The sequence below is a fragment of the Astatotilapia calliptera genome, chromosome 9 (assembly GCF_964374335.1).
Source record: "Astatotilapia calliptera chromosome 9, fAstCal68.1, whole genome shotgun sequence".
Lineage (NCBI taxonomy): Eukaryota > Metazoa > Chordata > Actinopteri > Cichliformes > Cichlidae > Astatotilapia > Astatotilapia calliptera.
Genome location: NC_137430.1, coordinates 27,498,557 through 27,518,243, shown reverse-complemented (window position 1 = coordinate 27,518,243; position 19,687 = coordinate 27,498,557). Strand labels below are relative to the sequence as shown.

At 37.2% G+C, this 19,687-nt stretch overlaps 2 long non-coding RNA genes across 2 annotated transcripts; one reads left to right on the top strand and one right to left on the bottom strand.

Annotated features, from left to right (window-relative positions):
* Positions 1–3,419: 3,419 nt before the first annotated feature.
* Positions 3,420–4,329, bottom strand: LOC145430850 (uncharacterized). Its single transcript, XR_013911168.1, has 2 exons — positions 4,126–4,329; positions 3,420–3,743 (listed from the first exon to the last, which is right to left on the bottom strand). It is a non-coding gene; the product is annotated as an uncharacterized LOC145430850 (long non-coding RNA).
* A 758-nt stretch (positions 4,330–5,087) lies between these two features.
* LOC145430849 (uncharacterized) lies at positions 5,088–6,365 on the top strand. The gene is made up of 2 exons (XR_013911167.1): positions 5,088–5,465; positions 5,655–6,365. It is a non-coding gene; the product is annotated as an uncharacterized LOC145430849 (long non-coding RNA).
* Positions 6,366–19,687: the final 13,322 nt, after the last annotated feature.

Genomic DNA, 19,687 nt, shown 5'->3' with positions numbered 1-19,687 from the left:
CAAAGACCCATCAGTGTTTGTGGGCTACTCCAAGGTATGAGGTAATTAATCATGCAACATGGCTCTGGTTCTCATTTTAATTAACAGCAAAAAAGCGAGTTGTTGTCTGTCTGTGGGGAAGAGAAAAAGGCCTGACCTGAGCCAAAGTGCCTCAGCCTTTGCAAAATTTATGATCTGACCATTGCAGCTTTTTGAATGCAATCTGTTATACTTGACCAGGAGCTTTCACAACACTAATGATATAAAAATCACTTTCCACTATTTCCAAATAACAGAATAATCAGCACATTTGTTGTTGATATGCAAAAACTTCAAATCGTGATCATTTAAAAGTATCTGCCAGATCTTTCCGTGCACCAAGATTACAGTAAATATTCAGTTTCATAAGTACTCAGTACTCTCTACCCACAGTGTTCTGCAGTGGGGTCTTATTCTAATGCTAATAACAGCTAATGTAGCCTCGAGTCACAACCCTCAAGCAGAAATGAGGAAGCTTCAGAGGTATAGTCAGCCTGCTTCTTTCAAGTCCCACACCCCCAGATTTTTTTCATTTTCAAACTTGTTGTCTTAAAGTGACAATCGCTCAAGGCGATTTATACAGTGTTGCACAGCTTCTAAAAAAGGCAAAGCTGGATTTTCACCCCACGCATATGAAGCACTATTCCCAAGAGCTGTAAACAAACTTCAATATGAAATACCTACATTTACCCTTACCAACCTGGGTAATGTGCCTTGGCTCGACCCTGCCACTGCCCTCTGAAAACAGAGATGACTGTGCTGCCCCCCACCTCCACTCAGTGCTGCTATGGAATCACTTAAAGGTAAATTTGTGAAACAGTTTCATAGATCTGGGCCACGTCCACACAATCTATGCTCAACACTTACCCTACTTGCTAGATTTGCCTCCATGCAAGGGTCACTGTTTTAATGCGATGGTGGAGATCCAGCATGGATCGCAAATGCACAACCGCAACGGACAGAACAGACTTTCATTGAGCAACCTAAAAATAGCAACAGTGCTGGAAAGAGATGCCCAAAAGATGACGTTGAAGGACAGGATATGTTTGGGTTTTTTATTCTTATGGGCCAGTTCTCTGAAATGTTTTATAATACCTTGTAACTGCCATCCACATTACACAGAAGTAGGCAACAGCTGAAAAACAGAAAGGGGTCAGAGCTGTTGTTAAAGGTACTTATTTCAGCTAGTTCTGTTATGATTGGAGAAAATAACCTTGTCTCCGCATCTGTCATATGCCACCCTTTGTGTCTATATTACTGCCTCTTGCGTGTCGTGTGTGTAGTCATCATTAGTTTTAGTTATAGTATTAAGTTGTCCTCAATTTTTAGTTTGGGCACTGATTCAAATTTTACTTTAAAAGTTGTCATTTGTTGCTTTTTTTACCCTAATTAATTCAAAGAAGTCCTTTTTATACCTTGGTGTCTGACACATCATCAAAGTTTTGGGTAACAACAGGTCATCTGTGAGGGGTCCCAGTGGTGAACTTAACATCTCATCAGTGACAGGGTGCTTCCTCTGTTCAGTGCCTTGTAAATGTTTTTGCATTTTTCATCAGTTTCTTGCGCAGCCACTTGCTCTTCTCCACTGGTTTCCTCTAGCAATATCGTCTCTTTGAGTGGTCTCTCTTGCTTGTCTCTGGTTATAGACTGCATAATTTAAGAGACCTGGCAGGCAAACATCTCTTTGTTTTCACAGACATTTGATCAGACTCCCCCATGATTGGTTTGAATCTTCTAATACCTTGTGTTGAGGGTCCTTTGTAATGTGGTATCATTGGTACTGTCACATACTGTAGGTAAGGATGTATTCACTGTGGCTCATTTCCAGTGTCACTTTAGTTCAGTTTCAGTGGCCTACAGTCTCTACACTGGTGAGTCGTAGAGTTTTATCTTGTGGAATGGCCTGGAATAGTTTGTGTTCTGGTATGTTAAAGTCTCTGTTTGGCAAAGAGACGTGGTCTTTGATTTGACAGCATCTTGTTCACTTCAAGTTCTAATAAGTATTCCGTGCAGGGGAGGTTTGGCCATTTCATTGAGTTTCACATTTGCTCCGCTGCCTCTAAGCATCAGTTTATCTTTTAGTTCTCAGACATAATCAGAAAACTCTCTTTAAATTATTCCACCATTGCAGAACCAATGCATTATCTTTATATTAAAAAAAGCAACTCGCTTTCTAGTCTGTCAATAAACTGTCAACAAAAGTCTTTGATATACAAGTGTAAATGTGGTACTTTTCACTTTTCAGTTAGTATTTTAGCTTGGTAGATTTATAGTGAATGGTTAGTTGCCAATAAATGTCATACTTCCAATTAATCTGAAAAAGTGTATTTGTTGAAAATATTCCCAAATCTGCTAACTTCACTGGAATTTTCTTGCTAATTTGCTATGACAACACATTTCCTTAACAGTACTAAAAAAGATAATAATAATTTATGAGACACACAAGATATCTAATCTGATCTTCTTTATAGCTTCTCCTACAATAAAGACTTGAAGCTATATATTGCTGGATGCAGCCAACTGTTCCTACTAATTTACACACTAATTGTAACATTTTTTTTTGGTACCACTTTACAATAAGGCTCCCCTTATAGATGCTAATAAATAGTTTATAGCTATATTATTAATTAATTTGTAAATGCTTTATAAACCATTATTAATGGTTTATTATGCATTAGTTAAGGGTGAGAAAGAGGAAAAAAACTGACCGGTTTCTTGCCAAATAGTGAGCCAAATGTGTTCACCTATATATTTCATCTAGAGTTGCTATATTAAACATTTCAGACTAAGTTACTATCCTGTAAGCACAATCAGCATTTGTAAACATATTTTTTATCATATAAAATTGTACTTCAGAAATGCATTATAAATATCCACAACTATCAATCGGAGCTTTGTTGTAAAGTGTAAAGCATAAAACCATTTATTAATGAATAATAAATATTTATAAATGCCAAATGGGAGCCTTATTGTAAAGTGTAAAGCATGACACCATTTATTTATGACTAATAAACATGTATAAATGCCAAATGGGAGCCTTATTGTAAAGTGTAAAGCATAACACCATTTATTAATGACTACTAAACATAAATGACAAAAGAGAGTTTTGTTGTAAAGTTTAAAACATGTCAACATTTATTAAGGACTAATAAACATTTATAAATGCCAAATGGGAGCCTTATTGTAAAGTGTAAAGCATAACACCATTTATTAATGACTACTAAACATTTATAAATGACAAAAGATAGCTTTGTCGTAAAGTTTAAAACATGTCAACATTTATTAATCACTAATAAACATTTATAAATGACAAAAGATAGCTTTGTCGTAAAGTTTAAAACATGTCAACATTTATTAATCACTAATAAACATTTATAATTGCCAAAAGTGAGTCTTAAATGTATAATGTCACCATTTATAACACTTAGACCTAAATTACAATCAGTGCTTGAAATAACATTTAACTACTGTCAAAAATGGCAATGTATTGTAAGAGTAACACATGTAACATTAAATGTGTTTTTTAAAACACCAAACAGTCACCCACTCCAAAAAAAGTTCATGCCAGACTGGTTCAAACTGGAAATATTTTTTGTATGTCCTTAAATAAGCGTCCCAGTGGTCCATCAGGGTGTCGCGCTCCAGTTCCTCCTTAAGAAAAGTCAGTTTCTCTCGCTCCTTGTTAAGAAGGGCAGTTGCAGTAGGGGCAGGATTAGAAGAAGAATCTAAAGAACAAACAATTATTAAATTACAATACTAAAATAATTTATAATCTAAACTTGGGAAACTCAAATAAAATATTGATTAAAAACGGTTACAACTTGAATTTATAAAAAGCCACTTTGTAAAAATTATGTTATATACACATGTGGTGGTTCAGACATTTCTAAAACAAGGCAAATAATTCTTATGTGTACTGCCTTACCAGGGTGTTTAATATAAATTTAATGATGCACATAAACAAAACTAAAAATATACAACTAAGTGATATCAATCGTTTGGAATAACCAATAGTAATAGAGCTATTCACATGTTATGTGATGTTAGTTAGCCACTGTAGCTAGCAGCCAAATGGCTCGGTAGCTAGCTAGCTAGCATTATACTCACCTTCATGTCTAACTGCTGACGTCGTTGGCTTAGTGCAATCTAGATCATCCAGTCTCTGCTTTTTGTATCTCTTCGAACGTGTGCTAACTGTGTAAGTCGCAGACGCACACAAATTTTTATCTTCTGCTCCATCCATGGCGCAGCAACTTGAACGAGCGCCTTCAGTGTGTCTGTTCGTGCCCCTTTGGCTTGACCTTCCAGAGCGCTCCACTGCCTGTCACGCTCTGAGAGGAGGGGCTTTCCTTAATAAAGTTAACTGTGATTGGATGGTTGTATAAGCTCCTCTGCGTTTAAATTAAATTTGTTTTCCCTCCCTTTGGCAGCAGAACATATTTTTTTAGCATGAATCCAGCGGGTTAGATCTACATAACAAAGTCGGAGATACATTATAACAGGTGAGACAATCCTCTTTTTTGCGTGGGACTATTTTTGATTATAGGGCTTGTTTTATATTGCATGTGAAGTTAACTCTGAACCGATTTGCACTAGACTCCCATAGAGTATTTTACGGTGTTTCGAGGTGATAATAAAATAAATTACTCATTTTTTTCCACCAGAATGTCTTTGGGAATGAGAAGGAAAACAAACTAAATATAAGGCACTAAGGCTCATTAAATGGCTGCAGAAGAAACACCTGCTAAAAAAGAAGCTTAGATGTCCTGTTTGTCACCATAAGATGAAAATGATTTCCGTGGTGAAGAAAGACCAATATATGTGGTATGTATAATGCATGATAATGTAGTGCATGTAGTAAATATAACAAAATATTTCGGTTATCAATGCAAGAGGGAGCATTAACCTCTTTTCATTATTATTTTCTTCATACTTAATTTTGTGATTATCTTTTCAATTAATGCTCTTGTTTATGGGTCCATTTCTTTACTTAACTCATTGATATGTTCTCAGGTGCTGCAAAAGAGCAAGTCATAGGAGAGTTTCCAGAACAATTAGAACTGGCTCCCTCTTTGAGAAATCAAAAACATCTCTTTTCAGTTGGATGAAGTTCATTTACAGGTATATGTAGATGTAGACATTAATAGCAATGCACCTTTCATAATTGAACACCAATACGAGACTTGTGAAATAAAATTAGGGCCTCAGTAAGTAATAATTGCCTCAATTTCTATCACAGATTTTCACAAGGGCTCAGGCTCAGACAAGTAGATATGATCGATGATGAAGTGGCTGGCAGCTCCAGAACACGAAGTAGCATGGCAAGACACATTCGACATGTTTGTATACGTGCAATTAAAAGACACAGAATAAACAATGGACACCGTCTTGGTGGTGACAGAGAATTTGTGGTTATAGATGAAAGCTGTCTCCGTCATCAGCGAAAGGTTGGTAAACTCTCAGACAGGTTTGTTAGAATCAATGCAGATCTGACTGTGTCCTCTAAACATGGAAACCTTTACCATAAGTAAAAAAAATTAGTAGAAGCAACCATCTTTTTGAATGTTTCTTTGTAGATATTTAATTTTATTCTTTTTCATTTTAATTCTGTTTAATTTTATTCTTTTTGTTTTCAGTATGCACGTGGACGCTTTGGAAATGCATGGAAAAGGAAGAAATGGGTATTTGGAATGATGGGAATTAAAGACAAAAGGTGAAGGCTCGTGTTAAAACTTGTTGAAAAACGATCAAGGCGCCACCTTGTTCCTCTGATCAGACAGCATGTTAAGTTGGGTAGTGCCATTATCAGTGATGAGTGGAGAGCCTAGAAAAATGTTTTGACAAACATAGGGTACAGACATTACACTGTAAATCACAGCAGGTGGTTTGTAGATCCTCAATCTGGCAGTCATACACAGCATATCGAAAGGGCTTGGATGACCATCAAAGGACATGTCCGTAGACTAAGAGGAAATCGCACTGAGAAGTTGCTGGAGGAACACCTGATGGTTCTTGAGTGGTCATCTTGGCTTGGTTCGCGACACCCTGATGGACCACTGGGACGCTTATTTAAGGACATACAAAAAATATTTCCAGTTTGAACCAGTCTGGCATGAACTTTTTTTGGAGTGGGTGACTGTTTGGTGTTTTAAAAAACACATTTAATGTTACATGTGTTACTCTTACAATACATTGCCATTTTTGACAGTAGTTAAATGTTATTTCAAGCACTGATTGTAATTTAGGTCTAAGTGTTATAAATGGTGACATTATACATTTAAGACTCACTTTTGGCAATTATAAATGTTTATTAGTGATTAATAAATGTTGACATGTTTTAAACTTTACGACAAAGCTATCTTTTGTCATTTATAAATGTTTATTAGTGATTAATAAATGGTGTTATGCTTTACACTTTACAATAAGGCTCCCATTTGGCATTTATAAATGTTTATTAGTCCTTAATAAATGTTGACATGTTTTAAACTTTACCACAAAGCTATCTTTTGTCATTTATAATGTTTAGTAGTCATTAATAAATGGTGTTATGCTTTACACTTTACAATAAGGCTCCCATTTGGCATTTATAAATGTTTATTAGTGATTAATAAATGTTGACATGTTTTAAACTTTACAACAAAACTCTCTTTTGTCATTTATAATGTTTAGTAGTCATTAATAAATGGTGTTATGCTTTACACTTTACAATAAGGCTCCCATTTGGCATTTATAAATGTTTATTAGTCATAAATAAATGGTGTCATGCTTTACACTTTACAATAAGGCTCCCATTTGGCATTTATAAAAATTTATTATTCATTAATAAATGGTTTTATGCTTTACACTTTACTACAAAGCTCCGATTGATAGTTGTGGATATTTATAATGCATTTCTGAAGTACAATTTTATATGATAAAAAATATGTTTACAAATGCTGATTGTGCTTACAGGATAGTAACTTAGTCTGAAATGTTTAATATAGCAACTCTAGATGAAATATATAGGTGAACACATTTGGCTCACTATTTGGCAAGAAACCGGTCAGTTTTTTTCCTCTTTCTCACCCTTAACTAATGCATAATAAACCATTAATAATGGTTTATAAAGCATTTACAAATTAATTAATAATATAGCTATAAACTATTTATTAGCATCTATAAGGGGAGCCTTATTGTAAAGAAATCTGTTTTTCTTATAAAAGAAAAACTCATTTAGACTGTTCACAATCCACATTGCCACTGGATACATCCTGTTTGCTTTCATACTCTGAACCCTGATTAATTATTGTTGAGGAAACAGTTTTAATTTCTTTAAGCCAAGTTGAAAACTGTCAATAATTAGCAGCAAACAACTTATATGAACGACTGCCTGAAAATCTCAGATGTAACTGCTTTGATTGCACTTCCTCTAACCAAGCCGTTCTTGCAGTTCTTGATTGATTTATCACAATGGAGCTTGAGTCGATGGTGCACTTTTCAAAGACAACTACATTATGGTGGGTCAGTTCATCACATACATATAATCATTCATGCCACAGAACCCCTGCATAGACAGCTAGTATTCCTGGAAGCACTTGGGTGACTCCCACCGTGTTGTAGGTTGAGTTACAAAGCCAGGGGGATAATTGCATCAAGAATGAAGGTGTTTCGTATAGATACTATGGCACCTGTCTCAAATACAGGCAGCTCAGCAGCTGGAGGAACAGAAGGCCTTGATATGAAAAGAAAGTAGATGTTCTTCAGTTGGCTGACCCCAAAGCTTGAGCCAAATTATTTACAATAAAAGCTCCATGTCATATCTGTTTAACATTCAGGATAGGAGTTACATGGTGCTATGGTGCTGAATGTCAATTGGAAAGACATTCTGTTCTGAGCTTGAGAGCAACGAGGAAAATGCTGGCAAAAGTTGTGACAAATATGAAATGCAATAGAAGGCAGCAGATGTAGTACTTTCACAGGGCATTAAGGTGCCAAAATGAAATGTCTTGACTTTTGTTGTCAAGATACACCAAATGTTATTTTATCAAATCATCTGGCAATGATATTTCACTTGAGCTAGTCAACCTTGAAAAGGCTTCTTTATCAGCCATAAGTTTCAGCACATGATCACGCATACGGGCAAAACATTTCAAAAAAAGACATCGTCATCATGTTGTTTCCTTCATTCACTCAACTGATTCATTCGTGATTCATGTATATATTCATATCTCCTTGATATACAGTGGACTAGCCAAAGACAGGGGAGGGGGGGACAGAAAGAGAAAAGCAAGACAGAGAGAGACAGAAGGAGAGAAGGATTATGTTCTCTAAGCCAAGCAAGTCAAGCAGCAAGTGAGTCCCATGATAACATATAGAGCAACGACCTTGGGGCTTTAAGCTGTTGGCCCACGCTCCAAAAAACTTCTATCTGACAAGAAGAAAGCAAAGCTGGGAATAAATAAATATAATCTACTATTATTGGAGTATTATGTAGAAATAAAATGAACATATTCGTGTATTATTTAACCTGATACACCCACCAGCCTTTTCATTATGCACACCTGTTCAACTGCTCATTAAAACAAATGTCTAATAAGCCAATCACATGGCAGCAGCTTAGTACATATACGCACTTAGACATGGTCAAATGGCTTGCATCAAACTGAGCATCAGGACAGGCGAGAAAGGTGATTGAAGTGAGTTTGAAAGCAGCATGGTTGTCAGTGCTAGACATGCCAGTCTCAGTATTTTACAAACTGCTGATCTATTAGGATTTTCCCCACATGATCATCTTTAGGGTTTACAGAGAATGGTTTAAAAAAGAAAAGAAAAGAAAATATCCAGTGAGCATCCTTTAAAAATCACAGCCTTTCTCACTACTTTTGCTGACCTTTATGACAACATCATCCCACCTTCTGATTGCTGCTTCCAGCAACTGGTTTCTTGAACATAACAATGAGCTCACAGTACTCAGATTGTCTCATTAGTTACCAGATCCCAATCCAATAGAAGACCTCCGGGATGTGTTAGAACAGGAGATTGATATCATGGATTTACAGCTAACAAATCTGCAGCAACTGTGTGATGCTATGATGTCAATATGGACTAAGATTTCTGAAAAATTTTGTGTGGACCTTGTTGAGTTTATTCCAGAAAGAAATGGGGCAGTTTTAAAGGCAAAGAGCATCCAACTTGTTCTAGTAGGTACTCCTAATGAAGCAGTTAGTGAGTGTATTTCTGCAATAGTTTAAAATTAGCATTTGTGCAACTGTGAAACTACTACAGTCTGAGGTATTCCCCAAATGACTAACAAGTGTTATGGTTCGTTCGATTTAGGGAAGAGAAGAAAGCAAGCCCAGGCCGAAGAAGGTGTCAAAAAATAGTGATCTTTATTACACACTTTGCGCAGTCAGTGTGGGAAAGACAATTTGCAATACAATCCTTCGTCGACTGGACCGTCCCGTCTCCTTATATTGCCATCATGACATCACAGTTGGATCTTTACTGGAAATGATAACAATTGCCCTCCTCTTTAAAACCTTGTCCTTATATAGACATCAACTGCTACTCTTAAGAGAAAAACAAGTGTGTATTACATTGTGCATTTTGTGAAAGTATATCTATCAGAAAAACTGTCCTCAGACGACCCTCCTATTATTACTAAGTGTGTATTTGAACGTGCGTGTGTTATATAAGTGCGTGCATGTGGTTACAGGCCGGCGTACGTGCTGAACTGAACGCAGACGGGCCTGGGTCCAACAGGACTGGTGGGTCTGAGCGGTGTGACTGCACTAAAGTGCAACAACTTAAGCAGATAACAAGAATGATACAGAACCTCAATAGACAGTTAGTGTGCATTAATATTTGCTCAGAGTAACACAGATGTAATTAAAAGATTATTCTGTCAACAGATTCAACAATGGTAAATGATTAATCAATGATAACTGATTATAAGAATACAAAATATAATATCTCCTGGTCACACAAGGCAAGGCAAGTTTATTTATATAGCACAATTCAACAGCAAGGTGATTCAAAGTGCTTTACAGAGACATTAAAAAACAAAAACAATAAAAAGCATGATTTAAAAGTAGTTAAAATATAAGTTTTGAAATTTAAGCTTAAAAGTGTGGATTTGGTGCTTTATTCAAATGCAGCTGAGAACAGGTGAGCCTTCAACCTGGATTTAAATAAACTGAGTGTTTCAGCTGATCTGAGGCTTTCTGGGAGTTTGTTCCAGATATAAGGAGCATAAAAGCTGAATGCAGCTTCTCCGTGTCTGGTTCTGACTCTGGGAACTGATAAAAGACCGGATCCAGATGACCTGAGGGATCTGGAAGGTTCATACTGGGTCAGGAGGTCATTGATGTATTTTGGTCCTAAACCATTCAGAGCTTTATAGACCAGCATCAGAACTTTAAAGTCTATCCTCTGACGGACAGGCAGCCAGTGTAAAGACCTCAGAGCTGGACTGATGTGGTCCACTTTTTTGGTCTTAGTGAGGACTCGAGCATCAGAGTTCTGAATGAGCTGTAGTTGTCTGACTGATTTTTTAGGTAGACCTGTAAAGATGCTGTTACAGTAATCAAGCCTACTAAAGATGAATGCATGGACTAGTTTTTCCAGGTCCTGTTGAGACATCAGATCTTTTATCCTTGAAATATTCTTGAGGTGATAGTAAGCTGATTTTGTTATTGTCTTAATGTGTTTTTCTAAGTTTAGGTCTGCATCCATCACTACGCCCAAATTTCTCACCTGGTTGGTGGTTTTTAGGTGTGTAGATTGAAGTTCTCTGGTGACCTGTAATCGTTTTTCTTTGGCACCAAAGACTGTTACTTCAGTTTTGTTTTTGTTTAGCTGGAGAAAATTGTGGCACAATCAGTCATTCATTTCCCCAATGCATTTACCAAGAGCCTGTACAGGGCCTCGGTCTCCTGGTGACATTGTGATATATATTTGTGTGTCATGTTCATAGCTATGATAGTTTATTTTGTTGTGCTTTATAATCTGTGCCAGTGGGAGCATGTAAATGTTAAACAGAAGGGCTCCCAAGATGGAACCTTGGGGAACTCCACATGTGATACTTGTCTGCTCAGATGTGAAGTTACCTATTGATACAAAGTATTTCCTGTTTTCTAAGTATGTTTTGAACAATTTTAGTACAGTTCCTGAAAGACCTGCCCAGTTCTCCAGTCGTTTGAGTAATATGTTGTGGTCAACTGTATCAAATGCTGCACTGAGATCCAGTAAAACTAAGACTGACATTTTTCCATTGTCTGTATTCAGACATATGTCATTAAACACTTTGGTCAGAGCGGTTTCAGTGCTGTGGTTCTGTCTAAAACCTGACTGGAAGGCATCATAGCAGTTATTCTGTTTTAAGAAGTAATTGAGCTGTTGAGACACTGCTGTTGTTTTTTATTTTATTTTTACTCTCCAAATGGATTGGAATGTCCTATCAGAGGCCTATATTAAGACGTGCTCCCTCTTTCTCTTACAAAGGTGTGCTACTGTTAGACCCCTTAAGCTGATGATGCTCTGTAGGTATCCTAGAAAATTGAGCCAAAGAACTAAAACCAAAAGAACTATTTTTAACCCCCAAGTGAAATGTGGTTTTTGAGATTACTGGAAGTTTGTTAAAACTATGGTGGTTTCAACAGAGTTTAGAAGAAAAAAAAAAGTGTGGCAGCAACGGTAACTCATTTCCATTCACAGTCTTGTTGAAACTTTTGAGCTCTAGACTCTGTAGACTCTGATACAAGACTCCTGGGTATCTATGTCATCAGTTTGGCACAGTCCAATTACCATCACTGTCTTCTTAAGACTCATTTATATTTATGTAAATTGTGTGCCATTGAAACTAAAGCTCAAGATGTGTGTGTGTTCCCAAATAAAACTTTGTATCTGATTTGGCTGTTGTACTTTAGCGATAAATTATTAAACTAAAAACAAAAAAGAAAAAAAACTTCAGCAGACACATAAATACAAATTCAGCATAAACTTGAGATGATATCATTGATGAACAAATTAACATCCTCAGCACATTTTAGCTGTTCATTTTGATCAATGCAATTACAATAAAAAAGATTCCACACATTTTCGTACTTTTGTTGTGTGAGTATGATTCTAATCTTTAGTGAGCCCTTGCTTGTTCTGCTCTGGGCAGCACTGGCTGGTGAAGAGAACATACTGTATCGACAGAACAGAACAAAAGTTTTTAGAGTGAAGTTATTTGGATTCCGTTTTTGGAGCTGAGGACAGCAGATGGTGAATGGAAAAGGTAAAAAGAATATAAAGAAGTGTAAATAACAATACAGCTCTAGTTTGTTGAGCAGAACACAAAGTAACAAGATTGAGAGATGGCATAGAAATAGAAGGTCACAGTTTACCTACCTATTTCCTCAAAATGTTCAAATACTGGATCTAATAATGACTGTGCAATATCAAAAAATAAAATCAGAGTTAGACTCTAATCAAAACACACTGAGTTACTCTATATATGAAAGAATACCTATAACAAAAGGGCTTACAAATATTTGCTCAGGGAGGAATTAATTCAGTGTTTATTTAAAAAAATGGGAGGAAAAGGGCAGCTTTTTAAAAATTTTTATTTTATTACCTCTTGAAGATTCAAGTCTGTCTTATCTCAAAGCCATGGTTTATTCACCAGACACTGAAGTGTGCAGTACAGCAGTCAAGTTAAACCAAAAGTGTGAGACAGAATCAAGATAGGTAGTAAGTCGAGGATATCAGTGAAGCGTTTTGGTGACAAATGGATAAAACCAAAGCTAAACCAAATCCCAGATTCACCGAGCGCTGACTTAAGTAAATCAAAGAGCAAATTGAACATTAATCAACTTCCGAATGACGAACTTGAGTTTTGAGGCGCAGTTTTTGCTAGTTTTTTTACTTTAGCTTTACAAAATAAAATATCACAAACTCTCTCATTAGTATTCTCTGTTGGTAGAAGTGAATTGACTCAAATCCAAACTCAGCCACATGACTATGAGGTTTCACCATCTTATTTACATAAATACTGCTAATTTTGAAAATGATTTCCTATAATAAAATGGTAATGTGTGCATTGGACCATAAAATATATTGTCACGAGGCATGCAGCTCCTAAGAAATAAAATCTTGCGTCAGCACAATAAATAACTGCCACTTCTTGTGAACTCACAGCTTGATCCACGGGGTTTGTTTGCTGCACTGGGATAACACTTTTCCGATTTTCCCATTACCCTATGCAAAATTTAGCCATTAGCAGTAACCACAATTCATTCAGTGCAACATATGAAAGGGACTGTTGTAGTTCATTAGCATAATATAGACACTCATCATGCATCAATCTGCACCCATTAACACCCCCCCACAGCCCAAGCCCATCCCACCAGTCCAAGGTACTTACCCCTCCCACCTCACAACAATTAAGTGACCGCTCTGCTCTTGCGGTTTGAAGCTGGGATGTAACAGCAGATGGCAGAAGGAGGGAGAGGAGTATGACCCAGCATATTGATGAAAATAAACCGAATATAAGCGTGAGCGAGGTATTGGCAGAGAAACAGAGTTAAAGGTGAGGACAACATTGAAATTGGGGCTCCGTCCAACACCAATCGACATCAAAGCATATAGCTTAACAGCCTCGGCTTGATTTTACATTATTTGATTAACTTGATTTAATTTGTTAATCTATATGTGCAGTCTCACTCCATATCAGTTACATTCCTATCACATCTGGCCATCCACTGGCATCAGGGCCTTGTGAGAGACATCGCCGCGTACGCAGATGAAATTCAATAATACAGTTTTAGGGCTCGAGCAGGATCTAATTTCATGCTAAGCCACTCATATAATTGTTGTATAAGCGATTGTAATTTCAAAAGTACTATTATGCTTTCTTTTTAAATCAATGGCTTACAGAAAAGAAAAGAAAAAAAAACATGAAAACCCTCTAAAACAGGGGTGCCAAGTCAAAGGTCCAGGGGCTAATGTTACAACTTTTTCTATGTTTAAAGACCCCGCCCAATTGACATTCATACAACACAAGATTAATTAAGTAATATATTTAACTGTTAGAGAGGTTCCTGTTTTTCCATCTACCTTTTTTTGTTTATTTTAAAGGACATGTTTTATTCATCCATCCATTCTCTTCCACATATCCCTTTCAGGGTCGCGAGGAGGCTGGAGCCTATCCCAGCTGTCTTAGGGCCAGAGGCAGGGTACACCCTGGACAGGTCGTCAGTCTGTCGCAGGGCTAACACATAAAAACAGACAAAAACTCACATTCACACCTATCGGCAACTTAGAATCACCAATTAACCTAACCCGACTAATTGCATGTCTTTGTACTGGGGGAGGAAGCCGGGGTACTCAGGAACTTCTTGCTGTGAGGCAGCAGTGCTAACCACCATGCCACCGTCCTGCTGACATATTTTAGATATTTTATAATTACAGGACACTACATGCATTGCAGTCCCAGAACTTTTTCAGTAATTTTACACATTTATCATGTAGTTTCACTAGTCCATCCAACTTAAGATCAAAATAGGCTGTATGTGGCCTACTATATAAAATACATTTAAAATCCCTGCTCTAAGACATTCTGATTCAATGCAAGTTTTTTTTAAAAACACAAAACAAATATAGTATACTGAATATTTGTTATACTCGGGCTGGCGTTGTTCTGTTTTATTCCCTGCATTATATCACTGCCTGTTTATTGTTTACTGTACCCTTAGTTCTATGAGCAGAGATGGATTCCTCAAACAAGAATCCAGGATTCTTTGATGGCACAATGCTGATGTGAAAGCAGCAGCCTGTCGGCAGCACAACACCCGCAGCAGTCTTCTGTCAGTGCCTACACTGGATCAGTCACACTGAATGAGTTCAGCCACAGTGCTTATGTGCACTCAGAAGCTTTCTGACGGCGCTTAGGGCCCACTATAAAATCATGTCATGAATGTCAGTGTCATTCTTTTAATTTAGAGAACCTGGTCCTTGTCCTTCAAATCAAAGGGACCTAAGGATCTCCTTTTACTTATAGAACTGGTGCGCACACTTTCATCATTACTACTATACCTTTGTCTGCTGTGGTAAGATTTTATAGACAGACTGAACAGTTCAACCTTATGCAGGTAGAAGAGGACCTGCACAAAAGATCACAATCCATTTTTCCCTATTAAATATTCATGAAAGGTAAAAAGTCCACTGTTCAGTGAAGCATAGAGAATGAAAATTTCCAGTCTTGTGATGGAGTCACATCTGCTTCAAAGCCAGTCAGGATCTTAACCCTCTAAACCACTAATGCTTGGGAGTCATTAACAAGTTATTACATGAGTCAACATCAATCTTTGATTTATTTATATTTTAAGAAACTACTACCTGGAAAAACTGCTTGATGCTGGGATATCTGGCCAACGCCGATGCCGGTGTTTAGAGCGGAAAAAGCAAATTCTTTATTATTGTATGAGCTGAAAACCTAGATGGAAGTCTTCATAAGCAGCCAAGCAAGAACCTGGGCCTTTATTCAGACAGTACTGTTTACCAGCAATAGGACAGTGGGCACTATCAGCAGGAATAATGGACAAACTGTGGATTCTTGACCTGCACTGACAAGCAAATATTTTATCCCTGTTGAGTCAGGAAATTTTAGTCATCTATACATCTAAGCTTTAGCATTTACAGTTATATAGCACACCGTATATTACTAATGTTTTGTTATTACTAATATTTTTCCTCCTTCAATTTTAAATTCTGTTAGTAAGACAAAAACAGTATTTATATGAATACAACACACATGTTTAAATAGGCATTTTATAATATACCAATGTCCAGTAAAGTTATCTACCCATATAACACTATTGTTTTGTTTTTATGTTTTTGTTGTGTGAAGAAGTCAGTTATACAGACAAGTGACTAATGTCACCTGGAGACTGGTTTCCTTCACTTCGCATGTGTGTGTTTAAAAACAGACGTACTACAGTTAACACGAGGAAGGACCAAAATACCAGGAACCTTCCTGAGGGAAGGAAGGAAGGAAGAAAGAAAGGTATGATGGCGTGTATATCTATAGTGCTACGACTTGAGCAAAGATTTTTGTTGTATTTTTCTGAAATGTATGGGTGAAAACAGCACTCACATTAGATTACAATAACCTTGTGCGAGCATAAACAATAAACTGACCTTAGAACAAGAAGTGCACATATTACTGCACACTGTTTTTTTGAACTGTAGGAATTGTGACAGCTTAGCCATGTGAAAACAGAACCTATTGTCCCTGCTGCCACTCTGAAAAGGATAATACCTGTAGTATAACTAATAGCTTGAACTAATTAAATAATTATCCATATAGTAATTGAAAGAAATACCATTCAAATATTCATATAAACAACCATGTTGTGAAAATTGTGAAAAGCAAGGGCTAGAAAGAAAAGGGGCTATTTTCTGGTCAAAGGCTTTTAGAAAATATTTGTAGATGAACTTTATCAAGACTTGTGTTTACTCCAGTGATCCAAGTGGCCATCTATTTCACTGAGTCATGCTGAAGAGCCCTTCACCAAGCAAGTGAGCAGGTTTCTCCTCATTTATATTACATACTCTGCACAAGGACATCATCTTAAATCAAGGAAATGCAAATGTGATAATCCATGAAAGCGAGTAGGGTTTTTAATAGCGCAGACAATTTATACATAAAAAAACTATCCAGTGATGAATTATAGTATATATTGCTAAAAAAGTAAATGTTTTATAGCTACATCAACAAGGACATAATGTTTTTGCATGTTTGTACACTGAATTCTACTCCTGTGAAATGTAGTTGAGGTTGAATCTAAGTTAATTATAAAAGTGTTGCCAATCTGCACACCAAGGTATTCAGCAACATCAAAGCAAATCCAAACCCCACCTACACCCATTTCAGATGGGTTACAAAGCAGTCTTGCAATGCAGGAGTAAGCAGTTCCTCTGTTTCAAAGTCAGATTATGTTAAGATGATGTTTTGGCTGTCTGGAAACCTCAGCAAGAACAAAATATGTCTTGTGAAGAACACTATAATACTGCACAATTCCATTCTGCTAGTTGACACTAGAAATAGTAGCTTGTTAAAATAATTATTCATATTTATTCTTCTGCAAAACCAGTTCAATGTGAGGTCTACCATGTACACAACAGCAACTCTCTCCCCTTTCTTTCTCTGTGTAAACAAGCTGGAAAGGGACGTGGGGGGGTCATACAAATACTCACCTGCAAGGAAAGTCTTCTGCTGCTATCACTGCCAACTCACGGCAAACCAATCTGATGTTGTGTGTGCCCACTATCACGCTCGACGCAAAGTGGCACAACTTTCAACATTATTTAAATTAGAGTCGATTACTGGGGACGTGATTAATAGTATCAGATGCCTCTTTTTAACCTTAAACTGTTAACTCTATCTATTCAAATCATAGTCTATTCAACTACTCCAGATTCATGTGAAGTCTTAAAAACTGTGACGGAAAAAAAGGCGGACATGTGGTTAATAAACCACATGTAATTATCACAAGTCTCCGTTTACTCCCAACGCATTAAGCGTTCTTCACATACATCAAAATAACGCACATACACAAATGTTTTCATATGCAGACAGCAGTAAAAACTAACAGTCACTGGTAAGGAAGACAGTGGCTACTGTGGAGTTAACTTTTTTGAGTGTTTGCTTAGGAATATGTTTTTTTCCCCATTTAATTAGCTTAGGAATGATTTGCATAGAACATCCCTACATTGCTGAAAACACTGACATCAAACAGGTGCTAGCATGAAGATCATTAGGAGCCAGAGGACCCGCATGCGCAATAGATTTAAAAACCACCCACGAGATTAAAGCTTGTCTACAGAGGACTAATGATCGCCATAATTTGAAAAATTTACTCATGATAGGTTGACTGTTAAATGACGAGACTAGCTAAGGGTGAACCACTTCTTAACTGATTGTCATGACTTTTGATTAGGAGAATAATGAGCAGCCTAAGAATACTTGCTTAGATATTTCCTACAAGATTAATTATTGAAAAAAGAAAAACGAAAAACCATACACACAGCTTGCCTCCATTGTCCATCCGTCCAATTAATTTACTGTAGCCTTTTGTATCATTTATAAGGTTAGCAATCTGCACACTGTAATGTGATAACAGTGTTTGGGGCGATCGTGGCTCAGACAGTCTCGGTCGTTGTGTCCTTGGGCAAGACACTTCACCTACTGCCTACTGGTGATGGCCAGAGGGGCCGATGGCGCGATATGTCAGTGCAGCGCGATATATCCCAGGGCAGCTGTGGCTACAACTGTAGCTGCCTCCACCAGTGTGTGAATGTGAAAGTGAATGAATAGTGGAATTGTACAGCGCTTTGAGGGCCCCGAAAAGCACTATATAAATGCAATCCATTATTTTGCTTGGAAACATAATTTCTACAGAGATAGACCCAGAACAGACAAAAAAATAATTAAACCCTAAAGCGCTGGGTTCACTTGCAACCAATGTATATGCACTATCTGTTGAATGTAGAGATCGGGCACATTGGGGCATATTTACAGTGGAGAGATAACTCCACCCATGATGCCTGTCCAAGACCAGCATTTATGAGGTTGCAGGGCGAGCCCTTCCGAGCTGCTGTGTGGATCAGTCTCTCAGGCATGCGGTTGGGGGAGATATCTGTCTCAGATCTGTCCTATCAGCACATCGCAAACAGGCAGCAACGCCAGTGTGTGACAATCACAGCTGGAAAATGAAAAGCGCTGTGAGGCAAACAAACTCCATTAATACATATAGCGCCATGAAGTGCCCGATGGACACAGATGTCAGAAACATTGATTCAGATGGCCATTTTTATTTTTTTTAATACCAAAGCCTAGGGACTTCAAATTCCCTTTAAAAGAAAAAAGTCATCTTTGGGCTAATCCGGCATGAAAGATAATGGCTTTACTGAATTGAATCATTTAGTTGATTATCGATTGCTGACCACAGTAATGAAACTTTTTTTAATCCTATGGTCTCTCAAAGAAGATTTAGATACAACTCTAGCAACTGCATAGCATAAAATCCACTTTGATCATTGTCATCTTACATTAAAACATTAACACAATTATCTCTCTTATAGTCATAAGTGAAAATGTAGCTGCTTCAAATGTTTTATATCTATCTAGTAACACCAAGAAGACAGAAGAGTTTTCTCAAATTCACTTTGCAGCATAAAACAGAAACCTTAAACAGCCAGCTAGAGTCAGAACTACATTCAGTGGTAAAAAGAACAAGGAGTCCTGCAACAGATGGCATGGTCCCCACAGAGCCCTGATCTCAACATCATTGAGTCAGTCTGGATTACATGAAGAGACACAAGGAATTGAAACAACCTAAATCTACAGAACAGCTGTGGCAAGTTTTCCACCACCTACCTGCCTTTATGTAGGTTGAAAACAGAAAACTGGAGCAATTTTAAAGGCAAAGGCTGCTCATAGCAAATATTATGTTATGCAATGTCCGCTCAAGTGGCATAAAAATGCTTCTCCACACCTGCTTATATTTTACCAACTTGCAATACCATATTATCCCAAAAATGATTCAATTTTACAATTGTCTCAGAGCATTTTACACAATAAAGGCAAAACGTACAAGTGCTTAACTGTGGTTCTCAATTCTTTAACATGAATATTCATGAACTT